The following is a 9203-nucleotide window of genomic DNA, read 5'->3' as shown; positions in this document are numbered from 1 at the left end:
TGTCCCCGCCTGGACCACTTGACTGATGAGGGTTTTCTGCAGCAGGGCCGTGGGCCTCACTCAGCTGGCGTGGGTGTTTGGGAGATGAATGGGCCGTATTGCCATGAAATTTCCCCAGAGTTTGTACCACACCTCCCCCTTAGCCTGCCAGACCACTCAGGGGCCTGAGGATCAGGCTGCCCAACCCCCAACATCCCATCTAGGGCTGGTCTGGACAAAAATGGTCTTGGGAAAATCAAGTTCTTCTAAAATCATTCACAGCAAAGTGCATCTGATTTCCTTTGCTTGAGGAGAGAAATAAATAGTCTTGGCATATGGCTTTGAGCGGGACGGTAATGGGGAGACTGAACAGTGGTTCTCAGACTGGCTGTGCACAAGAATCACCCGATCCGCACCCCCATTCTGATTTAATTGATTGGAGGGCCCAAACATAGGTATTTTTTTAGAGTTATTCGAATGTTTTTAATGAACAGCCAGGGTTGAGAACTTCTGAATCGGAAGGAAAGGGAGAGAGAACACTGAGCAATGAATCGTGTTTCATGATGCTTGCTTAGTCTAGACATTTTCTAGAGAGGAGGGGGACTTGCCCAAGCTTTGCATACCGTTGGCAAATTAAAGTCGAGTTTCAGCTGAACAGAGATCTGTAGGCACCCTAGTCTATGCCGGGTGTGGAAGGAGACCGGGATGTAGGGGGGAGTCTCTCGCAGCCATTCACTGACTGTCACCAGAAGCAGAAGAGGAGAAAGGCCAAGTCCAAACCCATGGCTCTTGTGACAGAAGCTGGGGAAGGTGGCGGCCAGCTCCCACCGTGCCCTCCTCCCCGCCGTCTCCTCCTGTGGGTGACCACAGAGCCACGGTGGTGAGTGACTGTCTCCTTTGGGAGGGAGGATAGCCCGGTAGTTGATCGTATGGGCTCTGGAAGCAAATTGCCCAGTGTAATTCCAGCTCCAGTGCTTCCCTGCTGTGTGACCCCGGGTGTATTACAGAACCGCTCTGTGCTTCAGTTTCCTCATCTGCCAAATGGGGATACTGAGAGAATACACGGCCCAGAGCCGGGAGGGTTAAATGGGTTAGAGTGTGTGTATGAAGTGCTTCACACAGTGCCCGTCACCAAATACTCGTTAAATATTAGCGGTTGTTAGCGGGCTTGTGGGCTCGACACACATGCCTCTGGTTTGAAGAGAAGAGAAATTTCTCTGCGAAGTGACTCTGTCCTACTGACGCATAAGCAGCCTTTGTGTCAGGGTGAGACACACAAAGGCTGCTGATGCGTCAGTAGGACAGTACTACCTTTAGCTGCCTATCTTCTTCTTCTTTTTAAAAATTTTTTAATGTTTATTTATTTTTGGAGGAGAGAGATGAGCAGGGGAGAGGCAGAGAGAGAGGGAGAACTGGGAGATCGTGACCTGAGCCGAACTCAGACGCTCAACTGACTGAGCCACCCAGGCACCCCAGCTGCCTCTCTTCTGTACCCCCAACCACCTGCTCTCAGAGTACCTGGCCCACCCCTGTCTACACCCGCACCCCCTACCATCTGTGCTCAGCTCTTACCCACACCGGATTCCCTCTGTGCCTGGCTTGTGTCTGAGCCCCTGTCCTCCTGTGCCCACAGACTCCCCTGCCACCACCTGGACGTCTGTATTCCAGAAGCATGCTCTTCTCACAAGTCAAGGGCAGGGATGTGTGGAGGGAGCGGACTTTAGCAGGAAGGACTTGGAGGTCTCGCAGATTCCTTGTGCCTGAAGAGGGAGGGCACTGATGAGCCGGGATGGTGATGTGTTAACCCCGTCAAGGGAACTGCAATGAGCACTTTGTAGTGATGTGGGGAGGGGGGTGGCTCTGAGAAGCAGCAAAGAAAATCCCCACAGAAGCAGGGGAGCGAGAACGTTTCCACTCTCGCTGCCTCCTCTCTCTCAGAGAGCCCACCCTGGGGAGATTAGGAGTAGCCGTTAGCAAGGTGGGGAGGAGGCGAAGATGCAGTAAAGACTAGAAAGGGAGAAACTCACCCTGTCTGTTACAGGCTGAATTGTGTCCCCCAAAATCACATGTTGAATCCCCAAACCCCAGTACCTGAGGCTGTGACTACATTTGAGGTAAGACTGTTAAAGAGACGATTACGTTAAAAGGCGGCCATTAGGTTGGGGCATCTGGGTGGCTCAGTCAGTTAAGTGTCTGACTTCAGCTCAGGTCATGATCTCACGGTCCGTGAGTTTGAGCCCCGTGTCGGGCTCTGTGCTGACAGCTCAGAGCCTGGAGCCTGCTTCGGATTCTGTGACTCCTTCTCTGCCCCTCCGCTTCTCACGCTCTCTCTCTCAAAAATAAACATTAAAAAAAAAAAAAAAAGGAGGCCATAAGGGTGAATCCCACTACAGTGTGATTGGTGTCCTTATGCGAAGATGACATTTGGATACACAGAGAGACAGTAGATGTGCACAGAGGACGGCCATGTGAGGACAGTGAGAAGGTGGACCTCAGCAAGCCAAGGAGAGAGGCTTCAGAAGAAACCAAACCTGCAGGCACCTTGACCTTTAAATTCCAGCCTCTAGAACTGTGAGAAAGTAATTTGTTGTTTCAGCTTTCCAGTCTGGGGTATTTTGTGACAGCAGTCCCAGCAAATTAATGCACTTCCCCAGCTGGATGCTTTCTTAGGGTTAATACGCTGCGAGTTCTTTCCATGTTGGCCATTTGCATGTCTCCTTTGGAAAAATTTCTATTCAGATCCTCGGCCCATTTTTAAATCAGATTGTTTGTTTTTTTTATTTGTTATGAAGTTGTATGAGTTCTTTGAATATTTTGGATATTAACCACTTATCAGATACATGCTTTGCAATGTTTTTTCCCATTCCACAGGTTGCCTTTTTATTTTGTGAGGGTTTCCTTTGCTGTGCAGAAGCTTTTTAGTTTATTGTAGTCCCACTTGTCGATTTTTGCGTTTCTTTCCTTGTTCTTTTGGTGTCATATCCAAAAAAATCATTGCTACAACCAATGTCAGGGAGCCTTCCCCCTGTGTTTTATTCTGAGAGTTTTATGGTTTCAGTTCTTGTATTTAAGCCTTTGATGTATTTGGAGCTCACATTTGTGAGCGGTGTAAGATAGGGGCCCAATTTCATTCTTCTGCGTGTGGTCATTCAGGTTCCCGGCACCATTTATTAAAGAGACTAGCCTTTCCCCATTGAGTATTCATGGATCCTTTGTCAAATATTAGTTGGCTATATATGCAGAGGTTTATTTCTGGTCTATTTTGTTCCACTGATATATGTATCATTTTTATGCAAGTACCATTCTGTTTTATAGCTTTATAGTATAGTTTGAAAGCAGGAGCTGTGATGTCTCCAGCTTTGTTCTTTCTCAGGATTTCTTTTTAAATTTTTTTAATGTTTATTTATTCTTGGGGCGCCTGGGTGGCTCAGTCGGTTAAGCGTCCGACTTCAGCTCAGGTCACGATCTCGCGGTCTGGGAGTTTGAGCCCCGCGTCGGGCTCTGGGCTGATGGCTCAGAGCCTGGAGCCTGCTTCAGATTCTGTGTCTCCCTCTCTCTATGCCCCTCCCCCGTTCATGCTCTGTCTCTCTCTGTCTCAAAAATAAATAAACGTTAAAAAAAATGTTTATTTATTCTTGAGAGAGGGAGACAGAGCACAAGTGGGGGAGGGGCAGAGAGAGGAGACAGAATCTGAAGCAGGCTCCAGGCTCTGAGCTGTCAGCACAGAGCTCGACATGGGGCACAAACTCGTGAACTGTGAGATCACGACCTGAGCCAAAGTCAGAGGCTTAAACTGACTGAGCCATCCAGGTGCCTCCTTTCTCAGGATTTCTTTGGCTGTTTGGAGTCTTTTGCGATTCCATACCAATTTTAAGATTGTGTTTTCTATTTCTGTGAACAATGTCATTGGAATTTTGATGGGGATCGCACTGAGTCTATACATGGCTTTGAGTAATATGGACATTTTAGCAATATTGATTCTTTCGATCCATAAATACAAGAGATCTTTCTATTTGTTCATGTCCTCAATTTCTTTCATCAGAGTCTTGTAGTTTTCAGTGTACAGATCTTTCACCTCCTTGGGTAAATTTATTCCTAAGTATTTTATTGTTTTTGTGACTGGGATAGTTTTCTTTCCTTTTCAGATGTTTCATTTGCTAGTGTGTAGAAACACAACTGTTTCTAAATGTTGATTTTGGAACCTGAAATTTTACTGCATTCGTTGATAAGTTCTAACAGTTTTTTGGTGGAATCTTTAGGATTTTCTATATTAAAGATCATATCACCCGCTAATGCAGATAATTTTAGTACTTCCTTTCTGATTTGGATGTCTGTATAAGTATTAGTATTAGTATGGATCATATAGTTTGGTTCTGAGTTTTTGGAAACCAGGATAAAAAGCAAAACATGGAACATTATAGAAAAGATGTGAATATATTTTCTTAGGAGGGATGGTACTTAGTTGACCCTAAGCTTTAAACTTATCTTTCCCTTAGGATTTACATAAGGAAAATAGGGGCATACGATAGACTAATTTGTCAGTAAAAATTTCATAGTCAATGCACAAAATTAATTCTGGTTGTTTCTTATAGTGACTGTGAACAAAAATCCAGAACAAAACATTAAAGCATAGCCCAGCGAAGCAGATGCTACAGGAAGCTGACTTCCTGTGACCCAAGTGGGAAAAGCCAAGATTCTAAGTTTCACCACTGGCCAATGGGAGAGCAAGTATTTTCTGTAGAGAGTGGGGCAGAAGCCGTTTTCAAGGATTAAAGTACAACTAGGAAGCAAGGAAGTGGACTTCGCAGACACTGACTCTGTTTCCAAGGAAAGGTGGTGAAGTTATGGTAAAAACCTTCTAGTGACTTTCTATTTCCATTAATTCTGTCCTTCCTAGCACACAGGAGGAACGTTTCCTATTTCCACAGAGATAGGAGGGGGATTTCTCTTCTCCTGCTGTGGCAAGTGGGGGAGATCTTGTGTTAAGGAGAGGGGGAGACACAAGATTAAAGCAGCCTGCTTTGCTGGGTCCCTGCTTGGAAGATGGTTGCTCTAGAAAGTCATGATGACCTGTAGTGGACTTGGCCTGAGTGAGGAAAAATAAACCAAATCTTTGTCGTGTTAGCTTTGGAGCTGTTTGTTCCTGCAGCATAACCTAGCCTATCCTAACTAATACAAGAAGGATGAGGCAAGAGAGATGAACGGGGCAGCCAGTGAAGAGAGGCTATTTTTAAGTAAAGGAAAAATATGTATAGGCCGAGGAGAATGGTTCGGAAGAGGTGGAGAAGTCGGAGCTATGGGAAAGAGGGCATCTGCCTGGTCGTTCAGATCTAACACAGGACTGTAGGTGTGCGATTTCCAGCAAGTGAGGAAGACTTACTGGTTCTGGTCCAAGATGGTGACTTAGGAGGCTCCCGAACTCACCTTCTCCCATGGACACACCGAATCTACAGCCACACGTGGAGCAATTCCTTCTGAAAAAAATCCAGAAACCAGCTGAGCCACTCTTACATATCGGGCGGATGAGAAAATACCCACAGCACAACAGATAGAAAAAGGCTGAGACACACTGTCTCCGTAAACCCCACCCCCGCACAGGGAGAGGAAGGTTTCCCTTGGGACAAGAAGAGAGATGCTTCTTGCTTGAGCCCAGGGAGAAGGAAAAACATAAGCAATGAGGGAGAACTAAAAGGAAGGGGGGCTGATGGTTTTTGTCCAGGGGTCTTGATTTCCTCGGTACAGGTAGAAGTGAGGATGCCTGGCAAGAAGTGGGAAGAAGTGGAAGGATGGGATCTGAGACAAAGGGGACAGGTTTGGGGAGCTCCTGAGAGGCGAATCACAGGGTAGTGAGGGAGCCGAGGAGTCCGCTACGCTATCGTGGCTTCGTATGAATTTGTAGAAAACTTGGTTTTTTAGAAAATGGTGACCTTCCCTGAGAAGTCTCTTTCTCCTCACAGCAGGGAAAGGATGGTCCCTTTAGTCTTCCTCAAGGAAGGCAAGCTCCCTATCGCTGCAGCTTTCAAAACAGAGCTTATGTAACCAGTTGGCAGGGATATTATGAAGAGGACCCCTGAACTGGATGAACTAAATAACTTTTTTTAATTTTTTTTTTATCGTTCATTTTTTTTTTTTTTTAATTTTTGAGAGAGACAGAGCATGAGCAGGGGAGGGGCAGAGAGAGAAAGAGACACAGAATCTGGGGCAGGCTCCAGGCTCCGAGCTGTCAGCACAGAGCCCGACATGGGGCTTGAACCCACGAACCGTGCGATCATGACCTGAGCTGAAGTTGGATGCTTAACTGACTGAGCCACCCAGGTACCCCTGGACTAAATAACCTTAAGTTCACTTCCAACCTTGAGATTTTATGATTCTGTAATTTTGTGTTTTGAAAGAAACGTAACAAAACCAAATTACTTCCAGCCTATGCAAATGGCAGTGGCCTTTCAACTTCCCCAAGGGAATGGAGTTAAAAATGCTGCGTACTCAGAATGGCTCACGCTACTCTTGCACTCGCCTTCCAGGTCAGTTCTAAGTATCAGAGAATTATGGTGGAGCAAATGCACCATCGTGCTGACTGAGAAGTATTCATCTCTCTTGAGCAGGCACGATGGAACAGCTGGAAATGCCATCTCATTTTGACATATATTCTTTTTGTTTGTTGGTGACTTTTTGAATTTTCTCTTCCTCAACTCAGCATTTCCCCTTCTGACTCTGGGTTATCAAAGCGTTCTCCTTAGAGAATTTTATTTAGTTCTTCTATCTCAGAAGCAAATTTGCAAAGGGGGCAGCAGGTGAGAGAGGAGATGTCCTGACTGGTTCTAGCTCCAAGGGCATGACCAATCTTGGACGGACGACAGGACCCCCATGTGGGCACTGGTTACTCTATGTGTCCTGGAATAACATTGAAGAAACAAAGACTGTTCCAATTCCATGATGCTTGCTTTGTATTGGGATGGAGCTTTATGTTCCCAGCCTAGATCAAAGGGTAAACTTAAAAAAAAAAAAATGTTTATTTCGTTTTGAGAGGGAGAGAGGGAGAAGCAGAGAGAAAGGGAGACAGAGGATCTGAAGCGGGCTCTGTGCTGACAGCAGAGATCCCACCTTGGGACTCGAACCCACCAACTGCAAGATCATGACCTGAGCCTAAGTCGGAGGCTTAACTGACTGACCACCCAGGCGCCACCCAAAAGGTAGCCTTTTGAACAAGGCTTATTATAGAAGACACAAAACCACTGAACGTTTTGCAGTCCTGCTCTAGTTCTATTAGCTCCTGGCCCCCTCTCCCCGCCCCACTTCCATCACCATAACAGCCCATTCAGTGACCAGCAGCAGACACATTTTCAGGACAACTGCAAGGCATGAGTTTGTCAAAAGGACCTCCAGCCCTAATCTGGAGACGTTTGTCCCAGGAGGGCTCCTATCTCCTACTCCGCTTGTAGCATCTTGAAACATAAATTGTTTGCCCCGAGAACTGAAGTATTTCCATAGGGAATGGGGATTTATGCTACTCTTTGGCATAAGAAATATTGCTTGGGCCCCCTCAAGTCCAGTGTCAGTAGATTAGGGAAGTATCAACATTATGTAAATCTTACATGTCAGGGAAGAGGTAGAGGGAAAATATTCTAAGATCAAAGGGAGTGCAGATTGTCACCCTGTTTATAGATAATAGGCTGACACTGAAAAATAGCTTCTTAGTGCCCTAATGATAAAGAACAAAAGGGCAGCCATGTTAATAAAAAAAATCCCAATCACTCACTGCTTGTGTGGGGAGTCAGAAACAGCCTTTCACTCCTGGTTAAAGTTTTCCTACATGTGCAGCCTAAAGTAAGTTGGTGAAACTCTCTTAATTTCATGTTCCATCTGAAAATACTGGGATTAAAATGAGAACCTATTGACACCATCCTCGGCCGTTTCCAAAATAGGTATTAAATGGTTTCGATTAAAACTCCGTAATCTATATGACTCTCTAACCAGAATAGGAGAACCTTGGCAACAAAATGGAAAGATGAAAGGATTGTGCCAGAATCCTAGACCAAACAGAGATACTGCAATAGTGAGTGGTGTTTAGCCCGTGAAGGCCTCAGAATCCATGAGATTCTCCCCTAGCCCCTCATATCACAGTTAAAAGAAGTAGTTGCCTGTGTTTATCAGGCAGGTACTGTGGTAGGTGACAGTGTGATAGGCATCTCTGTTAAGGACCAGGGAGAAAATGGACGGTAGGAGAATGATGGATAAACATCCCATCTTCTGCCATAAGCACCTGGATAGAATATAGCAAAAATGATTGTAAATGAATATCCAAGTGTGCCAGCAAGAAAGGAAAATCACCAGGCCCCAGGAGTAAGGAGGGAACGAAGAGCTCCAGTGGGGTGGATGAACGCCTGGTGTGGGCTTCTGGAATGGAGGTGGGGACGGTTGTGGGGAGTGGTAGCTGTCCAGGCAGGCATGGTGGGCACAATGTTGGCAGCTCCAGTCATCCACGTGGGGGCAGGACCTGAGACCTGGGGCCACGCAAGGCAAGGAGTTAGAATGAGACCCCTGTCTGAAGCCGACATTCTTGGAGGGCCACACCCTCAGGGAGAATATGGATCAGGAAAAAAAATGTGTCTGCTGGCTCAGCCAGATAACAAGAAATTAGGTCTGTCTCTGCTTGGGCTCAGAGGGAAAAATCCTCCCCCGGGAAATAAAAACTCAGGGCCTGTGTCTCACATAGATTTACGTTTGAGTTTATACTACCCAGAAGTCTAGAGAAATCCCATGCCAGAAACTTTAATAAAAAATGGGTCCCGGGCTGCTGATACTTTTGATTTGCCTGGGAAAGTAAATACAGCAATACTCTGAAGGGGCTAGTCCATAACGAGGTTTGATGGAACACACAAGACCCACTGAGGATGAGGAAAATACTCACCATGCACAAGTGACTGAAGACATAATGAACAGAATGCCCGGAGTTCCAAGAAAGTGGGATAATGGAAAGTCAGATCAAGAATGCAAGTGGGTCTGAAATTAATAAAGAACTTGCACATGCACAAAATGACCTATGGGCAGTTATTTGTGGCAGATGATTTGTAATACCAAAAAAGCTGGGAACAATCCGTGTCCTTCTTCAGAGGTTTGGTTAGATAGGCTGTGGTGTGTCTACCCAGAGACTGCTATGCAAGTCAAAAATGAAGATGCTCTCTAGGTACTGCCGTGAAAAGATATCCAGGATATACTGTTAACTC

The sequence above is a fragment of the Lynx canadensis genome, chromosome C2 (genome assembly GCF_007474595.2).
Source record: "Lynx canadensis isolate LIC74 chromosome C2, mLynCan4.pri.v2, whole genome shotgun sequence".
NCBI classification, from domain to species: Eukaryota; Metazoa; Chordata; class Mammalia; order Carnivora; family Felidae; genus Lynx; species Lynx canadensis.
Note: the sequence above shows the minus strand (reverse complement) of the source record.